This window comes from Syngnathus typhle, linkage group LG18, assembly GCF_033458585.1.
Source record: "Syngnathus typhle isolate RoL2023-S1 ecotype Sweden linkage group LG18, RoL_Styp_1.0, whole genome shotgun sequence".
Taxonomy (NCBI): domain Eukaryota; kingdom Metazoa; phylum Chordata; class Actinopteri; order Syngnathiformes; family Syngnathidae; genus Syngnathus; species Syngnathus typhle.
The window spans coordinates 5931913-5955461 of record NC_083755.1 but is presented as its reverse complement, the minus strand read 5'-3'; positions in this window follow the sequence as shown (position 1 = coordinate 5955461).

Below are 23549 nucleotides of genomic sequence, written 5' to 3'. Positions count from 1 at the left end.
GACACTTTGGAAACTGACGAGCAACCTCAACTAGTTTGTGTTTGGACTTGATTATTACCGTAATTTTCGGACTATAAGTCGTGGGTTTCTTCATCATAGTTTGGGTGGGGGGGCGACTTATACTCAGGAGCGACTTATATACATATATATGTTTTTTTTGTCACTTTTTTGGGTATTTTATGGCTGGTGCGACTTATACTCCGGTGCGACTTATAGTCCGAAAATTACGGTAATAGAGGAGGCAAAGGTATTCTCAGTTTGTTCTGAAAAAACACTTTGCTAAAAGTCAAAGTGAAGTATACTTCAAGTTTGCAGTTTTAAACCTGTTAGCAAAAATTTCATGTAGCCTTACTTTATGTGCTCTGTAAACAAGCTGACATTAGCTTTGGTTGCTACATATGCAGCATGACTCGCTTCTTATTTCTGCTATGGTTGGCATCTTACCCCGCTCTCCCCTAAATTAGTTTGGAGCTCGGTCACAAAACGAATTTGGGACGCTGCCAATAGCCCTAATCTAAAAAGTTACAGACGCCACGTTAGCTCGGCTGCGATATCGAAGGAGACGGTAACCAGTGGCGTAGGGCGCCTCTCAAAACAACAAACCCCGAAGGCGTCGTGTCCGCCCGCGCAGACAGGCCGGTGCCTTTGTGCTTGTTTGTATGTTTGTCGCAGCGTTTTCCTCCTTCCCACTTGATAATATTTCCCGTTCCCATAAGCACGCTGGCTCTCGGGCCCACATGGAAACGGTTTTAGTTTCACTTGATCCTAACCCGCCTTTGGATGAGGATTCAGCGCAATCAGCTCCAAAGATTGCCTCCCATCCTTGTGGCTGAGGCTACATGACCCGGGAGATATCTCCTCCATCTCCACAGCTTAGGAGATCACGATCACTCTCGCATCTCCCCCACAAACCTTAAACGCCCTGTCCCGGTGTTGACCCCGCCCGCAAAAACGCGGCGGCGGTATTTTCAGTTGTCATTAAACTGTCGTTCCACCAGACCGGGAGATTAAGTGCGAGGAAGGAGAAGGAAGAATATTGCGATTCTTTCTGCATTTTCTTCATTATTTTTGGGTGAGGGGAAATGTGATTCCTCCTCCGAGTCCCCAAATTTGTAAACGACATCATGACATTGACATGTAAATAAATGACTCAATTTTTGTCGACCCTAAATTTGGGAAATTCAAAAAATGTTGATGTCGACTTTATGTTGACTATTTTTACTCCATAGGATAAAACGACAGTACACTAGTAGTTATATGATTTAAAATAATTTCATTTGTAATGTGAAACTAAAAGCTATGACCCTAACTTGACAGGAAGTCCCCTATCATTAGCATCTCCTCACCAACAAATTTGTCTAAGAGCGTTCGACGCGAGATGAAATACGGTTTGCGGAGTACCGCGCCAAGCGTCTCCTCGCAAAAGTGGCGGACGAGGCTGTTTTTACGATGCCATCAGTCATCTTTTTTTGCTGCCACTTGGCTAGCGCGCCAGGCACTTTAAGAAATAGAAGCAATTAAATATAAAGAGGGGACAGGGGTGGTGTCACCAGTTAATCAGCCGCACCATTTTTTATTTTTATTTTTTGGCTCCAAACTGGAAAGTGAGTTTGTCTTCTTGAATCTGGACGCTGATCAAACGAAAGGATTATAAAACAAAAGAAAAGTCACATGCAGCTCTGGTGCTAAAATGTTTAATTCCAGTCATAGGTTCTATTAGTTTCATTTTTTTGCGATATCAACAGAAGTGTTTTCCGAGTGCACAAATAGTTCACTTTTTGTGGAGGAGCAATGGAATCGTGCTTCCTGTTGATTTGTACCACCATAAACTACAACATATTTATAGATTATGATAGATTACCGCGCATGCTTTTCATTGGACGGAGTTGATATATAAATCAAATGACATGATCAGTGCACCTGCTCGGCCGGTGAAGATAACAAATGAGAATATTTGCAGTTGATAAATGTCTTCTTTTCGGGCCTTTAAGTTCAGTTTTCCCGAATCGCATGATGATGATTAAAAACGAGCCATGAGCGCTGATGACCGAAACAGACCGGATCGGGGTTCTTGGGCTGGAGTCCACCTCTGGGATGTCCCCGCGTTGACCTTCAGTCTGAACTGTTACAAGTTGAGCCATGGCATTCAAACGCGGCACATGTGGCCACGTGTGCGCGCCCATAAATATTCCCCGTGTAGATGGCGGCCTGGTTCATCCATCAGCTGAGGGTCCGGAAGCCTCCGTGTTCCCAGCAGTGTGGGAACCTCCCAAAAGGTCCTCGTGTACACGTCAACAGGTTTTTCAATTAAAGCTTTTAGTCCGCAACTCGGGAACATTATGCTCCTGATTTAAGACAACTGCTTGAAATTTACTTCACTTCTTCTGTGGATTAAATCGTCAATGAGAGAGGTTTGCATGGGAAAATTGCCCATTTGTTGTTTTTATTTTTGTTGGTTTCCGGGGTCAAAGCGTCATTGTCATAAAATCTTTATCGACTGTTTTAAGGAACATTCTCAACGGTCCTTGTTCTTCCTCTGGTAACCGTCCTTGGTGACTTAGCTTGTTGGCTTCCATTCCTTCCAGTAGGAGTTAGGTCATAGGTCACAATGATAAATACACATTTTTAAAGTATTTGTCAGTGTCAAGTATAAAGAAATGACCTTTGAACAGGGGTGTTTACACGTTGCCTTTTCGTCGTCTGGACCACCTCATTGTCGAAGCCCCCATTTATGTCATCGCTAGGTGAGCTTTTCCGTGTTCTTCCTGAGAGGGTTTAGATGTCACACGTGTCAACAACTAGCCCCAAGAGCAACATGTGTAGCCGAGCCAAGGATAAAAGCGAAAGAGGTCGCGTCTGTTTCCTCCGTCGAGCCAGAGACATAATTTGACGCTGACCATCCTCTTCTTTCTTTTTTCTTCTCTTTCATGATCTTGCGTTTGATGTGCTCCACGATTGTCTTCACTGCAACCGTCAACAGCTGGCGTCAATTTACGGAGGAGCGGTGAGGCGTCCGTCAGAGGTGAGCAACAAGACACAAACAGCAGGACATACGGTTGGAAAAATCAAATCTTATATTTATCTTAACAAGCAGTTAACTGTATTTTTATGATCGTACTTAATACATTAGACTTACAAAAAAATGAATAATGAGAAATAAAGCATCTGATTTTAATAAAAGAACACAACTCCGGTCAAGCCGAGTGTTTCGCAAGCCCGGGGATTCCAAACAAACGTTTTCAGGTCGATTTCATGTTTCAAATTTAAAATAAGAAGAGCGCCAACAAATTTCATCAAGCTACAAGTGTCAAAATAGCCAAGCAAACATTCCCGTTGATGTTCCAAACACGCGTCCTCTGGTGAGCGACAGTATGACGCCGTTCAAGACAGAAACCGGAGATCCCCCAGATGGGAAACCATCGCATCTTTGCATTGGGCGGGGACGAGAAGCCGAGTGCAATCGGACTCCTCCTGTATCCTCCGAAGCTCGCAACGGGGATGGGACTGACGTTCCCGGCCACCGTCGTTCCGCGTCGCTGCAGGATCCATTAGGAAAGGCGGACGAGCCGAGGAAGATGGCACATCAGTTAAACATCGTCAAGAGAATCGTTCTCCTTGTTGGATGGCTTGTCGAGCTCTGCAGCATCTGTTTTCCAACAAAAAGTCTTTTGTAGCCTCCCTCATTACAAGATCTGTCACGTAAAATATCGGATCCAAAGCGCAAAACCAAGTATCTTGTCCCTGTCCAGTATTCTGGAAGCCGTTCCAAAATGGAGCATATTTCCCCGAGGTGCCTTCATGGATCTTCAGTGAAGCCATACTGCGTCAAAAACATAGGCGAGGGTCATAAAAGTGTCCACCTGATGTTTATGTAGCAGATAAAGCAGGCGTGACACGACATCCAGAATCTAAACTCCTTCCTGACCACCGGCATCTGTTGCTCTGTTTTCCAGCATAACTTCTTTTGTCGCCTCTATCGATCATATCAAGTATATCTGATACAAAGTAAAAATAAAAATAAATCCCCTTCTAGTCTTCTGAAAGCTGCTTCAAAACTAAACTCAAAGAATTCAAGCCAATGTAGCGTAGCCAGCTAACCAAGCGTGACGCAAAGTCCACAACAGGCTAATACAAAGAACATAACTCATCTGCGACCGTGACCTGACTGACTGACGCCATTGTGCACCTGCAGCACCGAGGTGGGGTGGTGTCCCCCGTTGTAGCAAGGCCTCCGGGAACCCCGTCAGGTCTGATGTATGTGAAGTTTGTCTCCCTGTAGATTTGCCTCCAGGGGTCTGATTAAAGTGGTCAGCTGTGCTTGAGGTCGAAAGACTTCATTAGTGTATTATGAAGCTTATATATTCTTTTATACATTGTTATACCACGAGTCGTTTTCAGTAACACTTCATCCAGATATGTGTGCTGTAAAAATGAGCAAAGCTTCCCTTGTTGGATTCCACCGCCAGCTTCTTCCCTTCACATTCCCGTCTGATGATCCCCATTCATCAAAAACGTCGGAAATCTTTCCCTTTTTCTTTGGAGGATGGGTTGTGGAAACAAAAACACGCAGATAAATGAGGAAGAATTTTGGATCAGCTCGCTTGTGTTCTTGGATTGCCATCTAATGTGCAGGTGTTTCCACGGCAACAAGCCATCTATTTTCCATATGCCGTTCAGGGTCACCTAACCCCAGATGAATAGATCCCGAACTGGTCGCCGGTGGATGGCTTTGATATTTACAGTACATCTGATAAAGTTTCAAGATGGGACTCGGGTTTCACATGAAGTGGATTCAACTACATTCAAACTCTACTTCAAATCCCAAACCCTTGAAACCTTTAACCTGTTTTGGAACTCGGACTTGAAGTCTCCATTTAAAATCTCAACTCTGCTGTAATCCCAGAAAAAAAAAAGGACCCTGTGTTTGAATTGTAACCCACGGCAACGGCCTCAAAGTCAACTATGTGAAAAAAGTTTTTTTGTGACAATCCAACAAGTGAATTTAGCGGCGCCCTGGCCCGAACTATGAAAGGAATGAAGAACAAAAGCACATCAAAGATTGAAATGGATGTGATGGCTCATTTTTATGATAAGTTCCATATTTCACTTTGAAAAAGACGCTGGGAATTGATGCGTCTGCATGTCGCTTATTGGACAAATTTAACGTGCTTATTTTGGCAAGGCTTCCTGTGAAGTGCGTCCAGAGTGCAGTTGATTAAACAACGACGGGTAATAAAGGATGGGAAGCAAAAAAAAGCAGAACAAAGACCAGCACACGTCAAGTATTTCAACCTGCTGGTCTGCCGATGACGTTTATGCGTCTTTGTTGTGCATTTGCAGCTCTTTTGCAAGACATCCTGCTGGCTGCTGGCCAGCACGGCCACACGAAGACCCCCCCCCCACTGCACCCCCCCACTGATGTGATATCATACCCCCTTTTGAAAAGAAGACCCCCCTCCTCTTCGACATCATATCACAATAACAAGGTTAGTTTTGCTAACAACGTGCATGACACACTTGAGCGAGCAACATGTTATTACTACGGCTCTATTTATTTATGAATTGATTATTTTATTTATCTATTAATTACTGGACAATTTCCGGCTGCAAAAAATTATTTTGCGTGTTTTTAGGCCACAAACAAAATTAATTTGATGTCAAACGGACAACCCCCTTTCCCCAAATCCCTCCGAGGTTCCACTGAAGCGGCTAAAATTAAATGCCGTCACGCGTAGCGATGCTCTCTCGACTGCCACGATGACATCGCTCGCGGTCCCGGCGTTTCCATCTCAGGAAGTTTGCTTCCTGGCAGGACGTGTTTACACTCGTCTGTCAGCTCCGGTGATTTATTTGTACTCTGACTTTGTCCCAGAAGAGTTGTAAGAGCAACAAGCTGCCTGCCCGCCGGCCCGCACACGCTACATGATCACTGACATCCATCTCAAACAATTAAATGTGTTTATTTTTCCCTTTGAGAGGAGAATTATGACTTTAGAAAAACATTTACGGCACATCAAGCTAATGTTTTATGCTAATGCGTCCCATGTTAGCCACGCATCTCAAGAGTCCCTTGTCCCTGAAATTGCAATTTAAAACTCTAACCAAGGCTCGAAATTCAAGTTCCCAACTTGAAAGCTTTATTTGAAACCTTATCTCTGTCTTGATACCCCAATCCTGAACAATGTAGGTCAGAAAATGCAGTAATTGAACCTAAGAATGTCATCTAATACCTCACAGGGCAAGGATCAGCCAACCAAATGTCGTTTACATGTCACACCATTCCAAATCATTCTAAGTCAATCCCGTTTTTTCATTTGTCGACGCCTTGCTGGCAAACAAAGTGTTTAACGTTGCGTCGCTGCAAAGCGTGTCGAAGCGATTGCGTTACATCACGCTGGCCCCAAGGCTCCTCAGTGGCTAAAACGACAGCTGGGATTCGGAATCACATCCTCCACCTCGTCTTCCTATGCGTTCGCGAGCGTGTTAAAATGCCGAAGTCAAAGCAAAAAAAAAAAAAAAGCTCACGGCGGAACGCGAGGTTGTTTTGGATTTTGTCAGACGCAAAACATCTCAAAGCTTTTTAACGATCGCATTTATCATCACGATCATAATTAGGGAGGAAAAATGTTCAGACCCATGGGAGGGATTGGACTGGTGTTCTTCATTTGGCTAAAGAGCTCAGATTCTTGCATCTTACGTACTACACACACACACATTCACACGTGCGCACCGTGGTCCAGGGCGTGTCTTCACTTTGTTCAAGTCGAGCTCCTGATTGGAAACATCGGGATTCATATCCTAACTAGGCCGTCTTAAACACTCTCATCTGTGCGTGTGCGTGTAGAGCAGGTGAACTGTGAAAATGCAGACGCACACTCACAAGCACACACCGGGAGTGAAGGATGCTTCCTCTGACTCCGGCGTTTCCATGGAATACCATAAACGCTAAATTGGGTTTGCAGGAAATCCGATTCTTCATTTCATCCGTGTTCTGGTATCGGTCAAAAAAAAATAAAAGTGTAAATTAGAGATTAGAAAACCAAGAAAGAGCTGGAAACCTTTTGCGCAGGTGCTTGGGTTCTTTCTATCGCCCCCTACAGTACATTAAGATGTAGTGCAGATACTCTTTTATGTACCGTACACATCAGACTGACATCAGGTGAAAAGTTGCGCAACACAAATACTCAGCAACAAAAAAAGAAGTGAACGCTCAACACGAGCCGATCTTTGCTCCGGGGCGTGTCCTAAATATGCTTCCAATCAGTGTATCTCATCAAAACAGAAAAGCATCTTTAATCAGCGCAATCTTTTCGGAATCAAACAACATGTTTGTAATCAGTACGCACTCGCGCACGCAATACGCTGACACGGGTGACATGATGGAACCTTCACGTCATTGTACATGTACAACAGATGTTATATTCAATATAATCATGCCCTGACAATGATTAATGCTATCAATTCATTTCCCTGCTGCTCTGTGTGTGCCTGTGGTGACACTTAGGCCAGTCAGCGTGAGGTTGGCGATGCTGACGCATACAGTCCGTGATGGATGGATAGACGGACGGATGGAAATTCCGCTTTCGCAAAAGTCCCCGGCTGCCATCCCGTGCAGTGTCCATGGTGATGCGGCCACTCGCACTCCCAGGCCAAGACAAGGGTAAGGTTTTAATTCAGGCCAATTCAATTCAAGCCTTGGAGTAGCGTTTTAAACAGGATTCGATTTTTAAATACACACAATATGGTCAAACTTTGTCTCTCAGACTAGTTTCACATTGGGTTTTTTAACGAGGGTTGAAATTTGGGAAATTGTTTCAAATTAGCGTTCCAAGACAAAGGTAAGTTTCAAAACTGGGGTCTCAAACAAGATGCTAGTTGTTTGCTACTTCTCCTCTGGAGGGGCTTTAAATTGTAATCAGGTTGCCATTGTTGTGGACCTTTTTTTTGAGGGGGGTTTGAGTGCCACCCAAGTGGTCTTGAGTCCTCGTCGAAACGCTGTGGAACGCTCCCAATCCTCCCCAAGTGTTTGAATTCAGACGCCGCCATCACGTAAATTCCTGGTAGGCGCCGCTTTGAGAGGAGGCTCGTTTATTGGAGGGCGTGTCCCCGCGGAGACGCTCGGATGGGCTTTTTAAAGGATTTGGAGCTATGTGAGGGGACTTTGAAGTAGCCCCTTTATCATTTTAAGTTTGCATCCACTAGTGAGCCAGTAGTGACGCATGCCTGGATTGTCTTAAATTGGTTTCCACACAGCAGTTGAAGTTGACAAAGGTGGTATTAATGTTTCGTATCCAAACCTGGTTGACCTCATTGTGGATCATCGCCTCTTTTCAGCTTACCATCCATTAGCAAGCCTTGGTTATGAGAAATCATGTTCATGCCAGAGTAATGTCTCACAAACAAACAAAAAGTAAACTGCTGGGTATAAAATGAGAAAAATGTTGTTTATCCAGAAAACAAACCACATCGCTCAAATGAGAGTTGTGCCCACGCTTAGCGCAAATATTTTGCTCCAAGTCTCACTGGGAACCTCAAAAGGACAAAAGCTATTGCGCCAGCCGGGCTCCCGGAATGTGATTGTTTCATTAGGGGGACCTTAAGTACCCCCCCACCTATTTTTAATCTCTGCTCCCAGTGGCACTCCTGCCGTCTCGGAGGTGCCACGCTGCCAAAGGTTAGCGGGGCCGGCCGGTTCTCAGCCGGCGTGAGTGCCAAGGCCAACAGTCTGGTCCTAACGGGACCCCCTCATAACGCCCCCGTGCCAGGATACTTGATGTTCCCTAATATGGTCCCAGCCCTCCTTGCTGTAATTTGGATTTGTAATTTGGAGAGAGTTTGTGGCTGCTTTGATCCCATCTGCAGTCATGTGGTCGGTCTGTAAGCAGCAACATTGTGACATGACTGGATTAGCTGTCAACTGAAGTACGCAATGAAAACCCTTCATCATCCCATCAATCAAACCTTCCCTTGAGTCACTCGGTCATCTTGAGTGACACTTGTAAGGACTCAACCAGGCGGCTCAGACTCGAACATGGGACCTGACCACAAAACTGCCAATCATCCTTTGCTGGAACATCAATAAATATATTTGATGTCCGAACAGCATGTTGATATCCTGACTGTTTGGAAATAAATCTATAAAAGAAGTTCTAGAATAATGACGGGCCTTGGGGCAACATCCGATGACACTGTATCTTTGTTTGTTTCCACTTCCTGCGCTAAAGCCTCAAGTGACAAAATGAAGCGTCAGTGAGGTGAAAAATAATCCCCGGTGAGCGGAAGTGGCCACCAAGGAGGAGGCGGCCCAATCGGAGCTTTGCGTGCGTTTGAGCGAGCGTAAAGTGAGCGTTGAGTTCATTCATTGTCCGGCCCCTCAAACGTGCCGCTTGAAGGCGGCGGGTCGGGTAACATCCGAGAAGAGGACGAGGTGTGGAGTTGTTGACTTTTCACAATTGTCGCTTCTAACGTTGTTGGCGATTGTTACCGTTGTAGACACTTGTACTTGTCACTTCAGCTTACCAAACTTCAGATATTTATTTTCTTTCTGTCTTTCGTATTAGCTCTTGATTATATAATACCGTATATTGTACACATACGTGTATCAAATATAATAACCGCATTCAAGAGCCTTGGGAAAAAATCCATCAGCGCTACAACTGCAGCTATCAATCAGCGCTTTTCTTCATTGAGGCAAACTGAAAGACATTTCAAGGAAAAGTGCTCGAGGCACTGAGAACCAAATCTCATCGCGCTTGTGTTGCTGATTAGTGGGATGTCCCGGAGGAAATGAGAACATGAGAACCAACTGTTTGGCCGCAACTTTTCTCTCTTGTCGTTACTGCTTTTTCTTTGATTGGAAACAAATTCCACTTCAACTCCCGTTGACTTCAAGGAACTACCTGCCAGGTAGACAAGAAACTGGAAAGTCTTCCATTGCCACGTTTGCATCATTTGCCGTGCGTATTTCCTGTCGGCTTTTGTTTGTGCGTCGTCAACAAAGCGACTCGCCCCTCGCCGCCGCCGCTTTTGATCTTGCCGCCAGCCGCCGCCCGGACGCTTCATTGCCATGTGGAGTCAGCGCAGAAACATTTGTGTGTTAAATGTGAGACGACACCGAGAGCCGTCGCCGCTGCTTTGTGTTTCCCTTGTTTCAGAGGGAGGAATCCGGAATCCAAAAGAACAAAGAGAAGCTTTCCAGGGGATTTTTTTCCCCCCACTTAAAAACCACAACATCGCTCTTGATTGACTTAATGGAAGATGTCATGTTAGTGTTCGTCGTGGCCTTTTGGCTTCCAATCAAGACGTGATCCCATTTGATCCCTGCTTGATGAGCGCCTTCAAAGCCAGCAAGACAGACAAAAGTAATGAGACAGTCAATTAATGGATAAAGCCGAGGTTGGATGACAGCCTGAATCCCAATTGGTCATCCTAGCAAGACATATTAGGCAAGTTGTTTTGGGCGAGTTCCTTTTCTGTTTGCGGAGAAAGCAACTCTGACATCCACTGGGACATGATTGGGGCGAGGGAAAACAATCAAATAAAAAGGAGCTTTAGAACCCGTTTATGATTTAGAGCAGAGAACAAAAAGAGCGAGCTAAAGTGTTCTGCAAAGTGTTTCCATGGAGATAATATAGAGCCTCCTTTGTGTACGTGAAAGAGAAGACCGCACGGCTTCACTCGTGACAAAGACAAGCCATCATTTTTGGACTAAACATGTCACAAAGCGGAAAGGAAGGAAGGAAGGAAGGCCCCACCCTTTTGCTCTACCTGACTGCCATTGAGGCGTTTGGGGAGGGTGTCACGGTGCAGGATATTGTTACTAATAAAGACGAAAAGGAGGTTAAGCGCTGCCAGCTAGCCGTAATTAATCATGAATACTGTAATTGTGTTGGTAGGCCGAGGCGGGCGGGACCTGAGCGGAACGTGGCCCGACTTGATTCACGGAAACCCCGACGACACCGATCCCCGATCTTCTTGGCAGATTTATTTTAATCATACCATCAGAAAACAAACTTTTTGGGGGAGAAATGCCAAGAATCCAAAAGGCGTTGCCACGTTTCTCCCCTTCCCGTCCAATCTCTCGCCCGGAGGTCCGAGTCCGCTCTCTCCTGGTGTAAACAGGAAAGCTTGGACCGACTCCATTTAACACGCAAGCGGCCGTCCACGTGTTTATAGTCTTATATTCCTGCCTCCTTTTGATCCTTTCACCACGCCTGCCGCGGGCGTGAGGATCCGCACGGCACGCTTCTTGCTGAAGATGCTGACTTTACCAGTCGCGTGTGCTAAATGCTAAAACGAACAGCCCGAGGGCGCGCCGACCTTCGCAATCGCTAAATGCCATCGTTTGGCGGTACCTTTGCTTACTTTTGCTGTTCCTGCGATTAGTCCAGGAAATGGATGATTATAATTTGGGCCAAATATTTAATGTTCCCATTATTTGAGCGCGAGTGCGTCATGGCCAGCCCACCACGTGTACAATAACACTGGGATGGATTCCCACAGTTAGGTTGGAGTCAGACACATGCGCACACACGTAGCCGGTTAGCAACATCAAAATAAGTAGCCGTGTCAATCTTAAATAAACCAACAAAAAAGTCAGAAAGAGCTCAAAAAGACAAATAATAGTTTGAAAGTTTTGCTTGCCGTGTTTTTAAAATTTGGGAGAAATCTAGGCCCGGAAGCTAATAAGTTAGCGTTGTCTTATAATGCTACAAAGTACTCCCAGTGATTATTGGCAACACAATTGACAGATTGCTCAAATTCCCTTTCACATTCGGGGTTCCGGAATCCTTAAGCCTCGGGAACGTCACCGCTTGCAGTCCCCCAACTCACTCAGCAGAAAGCGGCCATGTTGCTCGCAGGGACTGAAGCGCAACATCTGTTTCTCGGCACTTTGTGGCGCACATGTGGTCTCTTAACCTTAACAAAGACGTCTTCATGTGGTTGACCATTTATTTTCCCAGCCAGCAAAGCAGCACATACGTGCCATATTTTCTAATCAAACCAAAATGCTCTAAGAAGTCCCTTTTAGTCTGATGTGAGGGGAAACCACATGAAGATCCATGAGAAGCTCTTTTAATTCCCTGAGTAAACTCAGGTGGAGCTCGGCGACGTTGGCGAGCAAATCCGCGCCGACTCGCCGGGATTAACGACCGCGCCGCAGCCACTTGGCATATTGTTGTGTGTGCTGTCAAAGGGTCACAAGAATTCCCGCTGTGCTGCTGAGGCTGCAAATAACAGTTGTGTCTGCACATCACCTGGGATGTAAAACGCTCCAGAGCCTTAATTCAACACGCTCATGGACATACGAGACCACTTAGACTACATCAACATTAGGGATGCAGTAGTATTTAAAAAGGAAAGTAAAACATAAAAAATTATATTTCCCACGTGGACGTTGCTTTGGTGATTTTGCAATTTGACATGAGGCTTATTAGCGTTTGCTGTGAAACAACTTCATTGATAGCAGCACAATATGTGTGTGTTGTGACTTGATGGGCGATATTTCCTCTTGCTATTTACAGAACGTCTGTAATGACTGGACGGCCGATAGCAATCTGCACATTCTGGCCCGCGGCCAGTCCGAGACGCTCGAGCGTGACCGCCCCGCTGCAGTCCTCCACAAAGACAATGCATTGAGTAGTCGTGGGATTCCCGACGATTCGCAAGGAGTCTGTTGCGATGCAGGGTGAGCTGCAAACCACTACGGCACCATCATCTTTTTAAAAATGTCCAACACCAATCATCTTCTTTTTAATCAATTATGAAATAGTTCAGCCCTGTCTTCTGAGAAAAATGCAGCTCTATTTTTCTCATTATAAAACTTCAATCGAAATGTGCAACGGTGTTGAATTCCGAAAAGCGCCCCATTCATTTTTTTTTCTTCTTTTTAGGACATAAAAGGCTGCAATGCCAGTTTTCCACGGACTATTGTCGTGGTGGACATGGATAAAGTGGTCTCATGCGATCCGGCGTCTCGCCTCCAATCCAAAACCAGCGGCCGACTCGCAGCTCAGACTTCACCTCCACTTCCTCCCTCATTTCCTGCTCGGCTGCCAGTTGAGTGCAGCACATGTAATTGCCCTGCGCTTTTCTCCATTCGGGCGCACGGGGACTGATCGGCGGTGAACCCAAACGGGCCTAATGATGGCGCTGTATCTAAATGACCCCCTCAGCACCTCAATGTGTTTATGTCTGCTGGCCAGTAAGTAAACTCGGGCGTTTGGTGGAGAATGCAGCAGATCTCTATCGGCCCCTCTGTTCAAATTTGCGCAATCCAGAGCACATGGAAATACATCCTTGGAGGGAGAGGTATGACCTAACTCCTCTCTGGGAGGTGGACGACATGGACACGGCAAACTTGTGCACTCACAGCCAGAGGGGATTTAGTGAGACTGAACACTGCAAGCTAACTGGGTGCGATCCAACAAGAAAGTGATGGAAGGAGCCGAGCGAGCCAGCAAACCAAACTAACTGCACCCAAAATGTCAGCAGACACAAATATTAAAAATAATATTTACAAAAAGGTCCACCTCCCCATAAGAGTGAGAAAACCATACTACTTAGCATGTGCTTCTGCAAATATATCAGCTCAGGCTGATTGTCGGTGACACATGCATGACGTCCTGACAACACCAAACCATCAGAAGTGTCAGCCAATGACATCACGGTCATCATTGTTGGACATCGACGATTATCTTGTGGAGAAAGTTGGGAAAACAAATCTCGTGAAAAGCCTGCTGGAGAGACTGTCGACGTAAAAGTAAGAGGCAATTTTATTCCCTTTCAAGCTTTAACACACACCCACGCACACAAACACACACAAAGACCAGGTCATTTAGCTAGCTAAACATTTCCCATTTGGAGGCCATTTTGCCTCCAACGCTTGCCCACACATTCACATTCACATTGAACATCACAAAGCAGGGGTCTCAAGACCCAAACCGTCAAGACTTTCGACGTAAAGGTAAGTGCATCATCTTCTCATCCAGGCTTGAAGACACACACACAAAGACCAGGTCATTTAGCTAGCTAAACATTTCCCATTTGGAGGCCATTTTGCCTCCAACCCTTGCCCACACGTTCACATTGAACAAAGCAAGGGGTCTCAAGACCCAAACTATCAAGACTTTTGACGTAAAGGTAAGTGCATCATCCTCCCATCCAGGCATGAAGACACCTGCACACCAACACAAAGACTAGGTCATTGAGCTAGCTAAACATTTCCCATTTGGAGGCCAATTTGCCTCCGACCCTTGCCCAAACATTCACATTGAACATCACAAAGCAGGGGTGTCAAATTTAAGGCCTGTGGGCTAGAACCAGTCCGTGTGGATATGACACAAATAGAGCAAATGGAATGTGTTGTTAATTTTGCCCACAGGAGGGCGCACTGACACCCAGCTAACTAACAACCTACCTGAACTAAAATGAGTTTGACACCCCTGATTTAAAGAACTTTCTCACGCTTTCCCTCCTATCTATTCATGTTTTTGCTGGTGGTTGCTGTCATTGCCACTGATGTCATTGTTGTTGCCACCGCTGCTATTAGGGCCCGACCGATTAATCATTCTGCCTATTAAATCAACCGATTAGAGCTCTTTTCAAAATAATCAACATCGGCCCAAACTTGGCTGATTATTGCGTTAGTCTTTCATAAAACATTTCGTACATGCTGAATGGTGTCTGAGTAAGGCAGAATGATGTCCTTACATTGTTTGTCCACAAAGTGAATGGAGCATTCCAAAAGGTAAGTTTGAGAATGGAGCATTCCAACAGGTAAGTCTGTGAAATGAACAGTGGCTCTACACCTTTTTTCTTTTTCTTTGAAATTTCGGCATCGACCTAAAAAAAATTCATATCGGTCGGGCCGTAATTTCTTGTTTATACAGTATATTTATATTCTTGCCATTGATGTTGCTTTTTCTGCTTCCATTGCTTCTACTATTCAATGTATGCCTTTTTGTCTTTCCCTGCTCATGCAGAACCCTTGACACAAACTCACATCAAATGAAAATATGCCTTTAAAGCAGCATGCACTAAAACCCAAAATGTTCTTTTGTCTCGAGGGGAATATAAAAATCCGACGTGAGCGAGTGAACTTCTTATGTAAAGTTTCATTTCAATCTTGCGCTCCCCTAGAGTGATTAGATCACCACTTTTTCGACGGCCAAAATCTCTTTTCAAAGGCATCCTGTTTAGTGATTTATTAATCATATGACTTTTTATTTATTATTTCATTACTTAAAAGGCAATTAACCGCTAAAATAATGTTGCAATCTACTTTTGAAGTTAATGTGTATGCAAAATTAGTAATGAATTACCCTGCGGTGAACATGATTAGACCGTGCTAATGTACTTCTATTAGTTGCGTGTCTGCCAGGTTCCTTACATGGTTCCCATCAAGTAAAGTCACCAACAGTCTAATTTGAAACCCAAATAATACTTCCGACCCCAGCGAGAATGCAAACAAATCCACCGCGCCCGCCAAAACTAGGGAAAGCGGCGCTGACGGACATGATGTGAAGGCCCCCATCGGCGGCCTGTTCCGGCTGGTTGGGACGGGGAAAAAAATTTCCTTTTGTTGAATTCGTGTGTCCGACACGCCGAGTTATTTCTCCCACGCTGCTTTGCCCCTCGTTTGTTGAAATTTCATTCTTCCCGTGTGGTTTTGGATAGTTGCTATAGATATCGATGGATTGATAGTTCCTCTCTTCCCCAAGGGATGGTTTTCCCTTCTCAGTGTTGGAACCAGTTGCTCTCTCAGAACCTGCAACCTTGCAGCGCAAGGTGATTAAAACCATGTGAGAGATGAGGCAAGTTCTGGAATCGTTTTTCCGTATGAGCTAAGACCACTAAAGTCCGCCCCTGAATAGAGCCTGCAGCAGGTGCCAGAACGGCAATGTTCCCCTTACAATGTCACCTGACTCTGGGGGTCCGCCAGTTGCCATGGCGACGCTGGCCCCGGACTACGTTTGGAGTAGAGGTGGACTGAAGTACACGATGTTGCGACTTCACTCTTTAAAGGAAGCCACATCCCTCCACGGCCAATGATGCTGCGGCTTGCTCGAAAGTGTCATGTGATTCCCTCAACTGACCTGAGATGATGTCAGCGACTGCCATTAGCATCATCATCAGTCACGCTGGCGTTTAAACTGTCAAACTTGTCGCTCCTCAAGCGCACCATCCAGTCAGCAGGAAACGCCGCCAACTCCGCACCGCGCCGTTGACATCATGGCGCTTGTTGGCGGGGGATTGGTTGAGGGAGGGGTCAAGGGGCAGTTGAGGGGGGTACTGTACATGCTGAGCGGAGGGGAAGTCAAAGCGAGCCGTCGGGGTGACTAAGAGGAAATTGTCACGCTATCAGAGGAACACAAGCCTGATTAGAAGTGGGCCATTATAGTGCAAGGCAGAGATAAGAGCGCTAAAGGCTTTGGGCCAACCATACACTGCAGATTTCCAAGATTGTGTCTCACACCGCATTTAAACCAAACGCCACACTCCATCATGCTCAATTGAAACACCTGGACACTTCATTAGGTACACTATCTCAAACCCTGCCTATTCAGGGTTAAAATCCCCAAGTGTAATTCACATTTGATATTTATATGACGTGTATCTAATGTGTTCCCTTTATGAATTTGCACGTAACAGAAGCCAAGTATGCCATCAAATTCTTTTAAGAACACTAAATCACTACTCTTTGTACTCTTATCAAGAACATGAAGACGATTTATTCAAAGGCTCATCATCAGTCTGCTGTATTATTCACATTTATGGCTCGTTTTAGTGTTATCTGGCGCAGACTAAGGACCACTTAGTCAATTAAATTGATCTGGAAGGGCCACCTCATTGGAAAAAGGACTTTTTTATCACCTCAATGTCCATAGTGATGCGTGTTACACAGACTGGCTTTGAGTGTGTGGATAATTGAAATTTGTGTCATTAGTGACACCACATGTTTGAGATATTCCCACGCTCTTAATCTAAAGTAAAAGATTCATTTTTACAATTTGATTGTCTTCATTTGTACCCTTTCCACTAGGATAGACTTAGCCTGTGTATTGAAAAAACAAAATGCCCTTGAACTCAAAGGTTTGCCCACAGCTCCCACTGGTGGCGCTGTGTGCAAACATGCATCAGAATCCAAGTTGGGAATAAAAACAAAGCTCGCGAGCCATCAGGAAGTCCACTTGGGAGGAAATGGCACCGCACTGTTTCGTAATCTCGGCCCTTCCTGGCGCCGGTGGGGTATTGGGGGCCTCGTGGGTCCAACGGCGTTAAACAAACATGATACACAAATTGTGTGTACGATGCGGTCGCGCTCGGTTTGCCATCAATTGGAGTCAGATGTTTGTGGCCAGAAGACAAGGACACCGTCATAGGTGGCTGGCCAGAAACCTGGGGCCTATTTCAGCTAATTTTGCTCGAAAATGATTATCGAAAATAAAGAACTAAATTAATAAAATGCGTACGTATAATTGCAATTCCTGCCATCCTCTCCTTTTTATATCAAGGGAATCGTTTTATTGGACGAAATAAAAGTCACTCTCACTCGCGTTATCTTAATTGTGTTCTATCAAACATATTTGTCCGTTCTCCAAGGTTTCACAAAGCTAATAATAAACACAAGACATAAAACACCAACATGCACTTTTTATGCTAATTGCACCTTTAACCGTGCCAACACGTGCACACCACATGCAGGAGACCAACAATTGTGCACCACTGCGCCCCCTGCTGTACAAATGCGTATTTTCTCACAATTTCACTGGATAGACAAAAGTATTAGGACACAGCTTGCGGTCGCGCACTGAATAATTGTCCCCCAATGGCTGTTAGATGGCCAGCTGGCTTGTTTGTGGTTTTTGCCAATTTTTCTTTAATGTTTAGCTGTTTTTATTGAAAATGATGACAGCTAACAGTGTAAATGTTACATTCTATTGACCCTATTGGGGACAAGCAGTGAAGAGATGGACGTATGTCATTCTATTGCTTAGAAAATAAATTTAAAGCATATAATTTCAATGATGGTTGATAAATGTCCCTTTTTAGAAACTTACTTGAGGCCACATTTCACCTCTAGGTGGCAGTGTTGTCCTCCAAACTGCCTTCAATGCATCCATCATTATTTTTCTCATGCTGCATGTTTATCCAAATGAATGTAGCCTGCATCGTTTTCCCGTTTAACCCTACAAATGTGTTACCAAAAATAAGGTCTCAAGGGTGCAAGGTGTGAATACATAAATAAGGTTTTAATTCTGTCTTATAATTTCCAATAAACCGCAACAAACAATTCTCTCACAAATTTTTGCTATTTTGTCCAAGACGAATCATATTTCAAACTTTACAAATTCCCACATTGCACATTTCTCTGTCGCTTATTTCTCCTTAATTTCAGTTCAGCATCGTCATGTCAGCAGACAGAAAATACATCCAGGACTTTTCTTGAAAATATAACATTGCACAATTTGAAATGTTTTGTACCCTCATAATGACCTGTGCGCCGTGTATCAGGTTAGATCTTACATCATATGCGTTTACTGGTCGTCTCTCGTCTCCACACGGGCCTCATGGCACCGCCGCCAACACACGAGCCCGTGGGCGAGCCGTGTCTGCTTCTGCTCAGGTCAAAGTGAAAATGATGCCGGACATGTTGTCCTCTCAAGGGGGGGAGTTGTGGTTGTGCTGCTGATAGAGCTAAAGGCAGGAAGTGAAAATGATGTTTTATTACATTTATTTCAGTTTTCTATTTCTACTTGTTTTAATTTTATGTGTTTTAATTGCTTAAAAGTGACCTATAATCTCTCTTTAAGCACAAAAGCTTATCAGTCCATATATTATTCATTTGGGTTAAATGAATACCCCAAAAAGTCAAGTTGGGTTATTTATTTTACCCGTAGCTGTGACCAGCAAGGAGCTATTTTACAAAAGCACCGTCAGTGCTGCCAAGTCTGCGACTTTTCCGACCCCTCTCGCGGCCATTTTTCAAGAAAGCAACTAGCAACTCAAATTCCTGCTGAGAAATGGACAACATAAGCGGAATCAGTTTTCACATTGTTTTCCATATGACAAGAAATGAGCCTATTGCGAAAGACATTTATTTATACATTGTAAAAACGGTCATATATCCACAAGTTGGGAATATTTGGCCCGGAGTTTTTGCTTCTTAGCCGCAAGTATTTTGTTGAGGTTGCCTTGCCATCAGCTCTACACATTAAGACCATGAAAGACGCAACATTAGCCTAATCATTATATCATTAGCCTAATGGCTTGAACGGTTTGGGAAAACCAGGAATAAGCAACTTTTAGCAAGTCTAAGTGTTTAGTAGTTTCATAAATTATGCTGATACGCTTACGATAGCACAGTTAGCATTGTAGCTGCTGTGCAGGTGTGCTGTACCCAACGAAGCGGTAGTTGTTGATTCCAAAAGGGACGTGGAAGATGAGGATTTGAAAGTCTTCCCAGAATTCTTTGCTGCCCGGCCAGCTAATGCGTTTAGCAGCATCATATACACGCAAAGCTCCAGTGGCCTCAAACCGGACGGACTTGGACGAACTTTACTGTTGACATCTGGAATATTCTTTGCTTTCCCTCCTCCTCGTCTTCTTCATCTTCTGTGAAAGCATCAGACAGATAAATGTTTGAGTGCACAAGATGGCGAGCGTTCACGGCGGGCGTCACTCGTCATTGACATCAACTCATGTCACACTGTTACTGTCCTATCAAAATCACTTAAGTCTTCATTGCCCAAATGACATCATGACTTCTAATTGTAGCTTCTACACAGTGTCAAGCATAAACTGATGTTCTGTAGCAGACCTTTTTGGGTGCCTTTTGGGGAATTTTCCAGTTCTTGCTGCCGTGGTTCTCTTCTTCTTAGTGAGTCTTTTAAGTCCTTACGCCTTGCCTGACTGTTTGAGCTTTCTGTTCCGAACTCTGATTGGACCATGATGGCTACCACAGCGATTTCTTGCCTATCTGCCCGTCCGCCTGCTTTCCTGGCAAGTGGATGAACCAAAAATTTCCGAAGCTAAACCAAAAGAAATCTGAGGTAATTTTTCTATCTTTGAATATTGAACCACAAATATTTGTACACTACGTATGAGTGTATTTTAGGCCTACTCTTTCCTAACTGTAAATTCTTTATGTCTGACATGGATTTTTATGGGAAGTCATTCCAATGGGGGTCAGGATTCTTTTTTGAAGAAGAAGAAAGGATTTGAGTACCTTTGTAGATTTGGCTTAAAAAAAGACACTTCCTGTCTCTTTGTGGCACTTTAGGGTGTCCTATACATTGCGTGCGATGACTGAAACTCAGCCGGCGTGTCTGCAAGGCGCCTCGGGAACCCCTCAAAGATGATGCGCTTCTGTTTGAGGGGTTCTGCCGAGCAACTCCTCTGAGAGGCGGCTCGCTCAATGCGGGCCTCTTCAAAGAGTGACTGCTCCCCAAGCAGGATGTCCAGCCTTGTGCTGCTGCTTGGAAGCGGGAAGGAAGGTGATCTGTGATCATGTCACAATGCCAAAGCCCACGCATGCCAGTGGTCTGGAGACACCTCCCAGCAATCACTCTTTTAATAATAAAATAGGATCTGGATTACTACATAATAGCAGAGAGCTACAAAACATACAAATGCATTATTGCCATTTTAAAATCGTCTGCCTTGTTGGACCAGAGACATGCGTCAGCAATGCTGTCCTACTGTGCAGCCACTGTTGTATTGTAATATGACAAATGAAGTGAACATTATGAATGTGAACTCACGGATGAGAAGAAGTGCATCTCGGGAGATTCCTCCCTTAAGCCAGTTGTGAGCATGAACTCCACAAGGAAGCTTTTTCACTGGAAAAGAAGAAAGGTTCCAATCAGTCCAATCAGTTGCTAAAATCAACTCATTTGTCCCGAAGAGCCGCAAAGCTGTTCCAAGTACAAACCGCTAGAGAGCAGTCTTTGCGGAGCAGCTATTAAGTCATTATGTGTTTGGAAGAAAAACCGAAACGGCTGCCAGGAACATCTCAGCGTGCCGCAGCAGGCCGGGGAAAAAAGAGATCTTGTGGCGCAGTGTCAATGAGATGTTTTCATTGTTGTAACTCAAAACAACACGGACTACACTCGCATACACGATTGTGGTCAGTGTGACGTCGTCTTTGTTTTTTTATTTCTTCCTAAGACAAACTACAGTCCTAACTCATGTCTGAGTTTGTACATTGTTGCGTTAGCACTTTTAGGTCACGTTAGCACTTCTTCACAATGCACAAGATTGTGTCATCACTTCCCTCGTCGGTGTAAAAGGTCATTTCTTTACACACGTACAAAGTCATTTGAGGCACTTAAGCGAGAACTTATTTCGACGGAAACGCTGCTGCTGTTGCATTCACATCCATCATTTTATCAAAACACATCGCCAGCTACTGGCCTGGCATGCTTATTACAGAATGTCAGTGTGAACTGTGATCGGATATAGTAACTGTGAATATGCAAAGTAAAAAAAAAAAAAAACAGTTTTATGACCCTCAGTTCAAGGAAAAGTTGGCACAGTCGATATTATCTTGCGCAAAGTTGCGGGCGAACTCTCACTAACGTCACTTAGCCTTGGATGCATGACACGCCACTAATGTACCTTCACTACGTGCACTGTGAAGGAACCTTTGCCTGCACATGATTGCAATCATGCATGATCGTTTGCACGTGTGAGTGCTTTATCTCCCCTGCCACACGTGCGCACACGTAGCGTTTAATGTGGGTAATGTAAACACAGCGGAGGGAATATGCATATGTTTCATTGAATCCCACATGGAGCCTTGGAGCTAATAAAGCAAATTATAGTAAGTAGTAGTGTTTTCACATTTTATGAAGCTACAGTAGTCTCGGTAGCCAACTCTTGGACCATTATGGTAATTATGTTGTCTATGTTTGGCTAAACGTCGTTTCCAAGCGAGACGTGATGTCGCGCTTGCGTAATTTCTACTCGAGACTTCTGGGGTTTCTTGAGTGGGTTGTGATGTCACAGAAAGTGAAATGTCAGCACTGGTCATGGTTGAGGTATTTGACCACGTGGATAGTTTGTGACCTCATCTCCCACTTCCTCCGTTACGTTTAAAGATGCAACCTAATTGCAAAGTAACTTTATGGCTAGCGCACAATGGAAACGTGCTACCAAATGCTCAATAATAAGCTCCCAATGACAAACACATGGCCTGCTTTGTTATTGTTGGTTTTGAAGGACAAAACCGCCAAAGCACATTACTACTGGAAAGTTTTAACCCCCCCAATAGAGTTGTTATACTAACTTGCCGAACTTTTTAAATTCTAATTCATATTATTCCGGCAGTATCTATGACCCTCTCCCCCTCCATTTTTTTAACTTGACCTTCCTGGCACAGTAGCCCAGACAGATATGTCAGTTCCCAGGTGAAGATAGTTTCACCAGGGATTCTTACTGTCAGACGGTCGAGATGAATGGAGACTCCTAATCTTGACACTGTGACGGAATACGTACACATGCACACAGGCTAGCTGAGAGTGACAGTAACAGGTTGTGGGCCTGGCAGGGGATTTGGAGATGTGACTCATGGCCAGTTCATTTATTTGCAATGCGTCACACATATTACTGAGGTGTGTTTCTCTTAAAAGAAACACGTGCACAATAAATTGAAATAAACACCCAAAATATTGTTTGGTTGTTCAAAAATGACCAGTGATCAGCAGCTGACAAAATCAACATCAGTTTCATCCTGTGTTTTCTTTCTCTGAAGCTAGCTGGCTTATAAGCTTAGCATTGTATGTTGTGGAACTGTTTCACATTTACCAGACGACATCACAGCATTTGTTTTGCCGCTTTGCAGGCCATCCTTATGAGATTAACATTAGTTATGGTTTATTTTCATGGCTTCTAATTGGGATTTGTTGACGACAGATCATGACAGGAGCGGTGTGGAACTTATCAACACAAATAGACCCAGACTCCCATCACACGCTGACACACAGACACACACACTGCGGCTTGCGTGTATTTACTCAGCACACACGGAGAGAGGCGTTCTAATTGATGGCAACACACAGATGGCCGGCGGCTTGCGTGACCACAAGAGTAGTGTAGGCTGGCTCCCCGCCGTGGGGCCAGTAAAAAGAGGTAAAAAGTAAAAAGATGCTTCATGGCTCAACAATTCACCGGGTGAACGCAAAGGCCGTCCTCCCATTTGCCTCAGACTTTGGAACCTTTTCCACTTTTTGTGGGAACGCTCCAAAGCCCGAGTTCACAACAATTAAAAAGTAAGCTTTACAAGGGCATGTGGTGTGAAGGCTTAAAGTGGCTGAACTGGACAATTCTGAAAAAAATTACCGATGGCCATTCATTGCGGCACATCAGGCGATTGAGTCATGCGTATTACACCATCCATCCTTGTGCTATTGAGTGCTTTAAAATTTGGTGATACTTGAGCGAAGTACGTGATTGTGACACGGGTTTGGGTAAGCAAATTTGGTTCATGCGGCCACAGCTGTTTGCTGTGTGTTGAAAAAAACAGGAAGCATCCACCAGAAGACTTT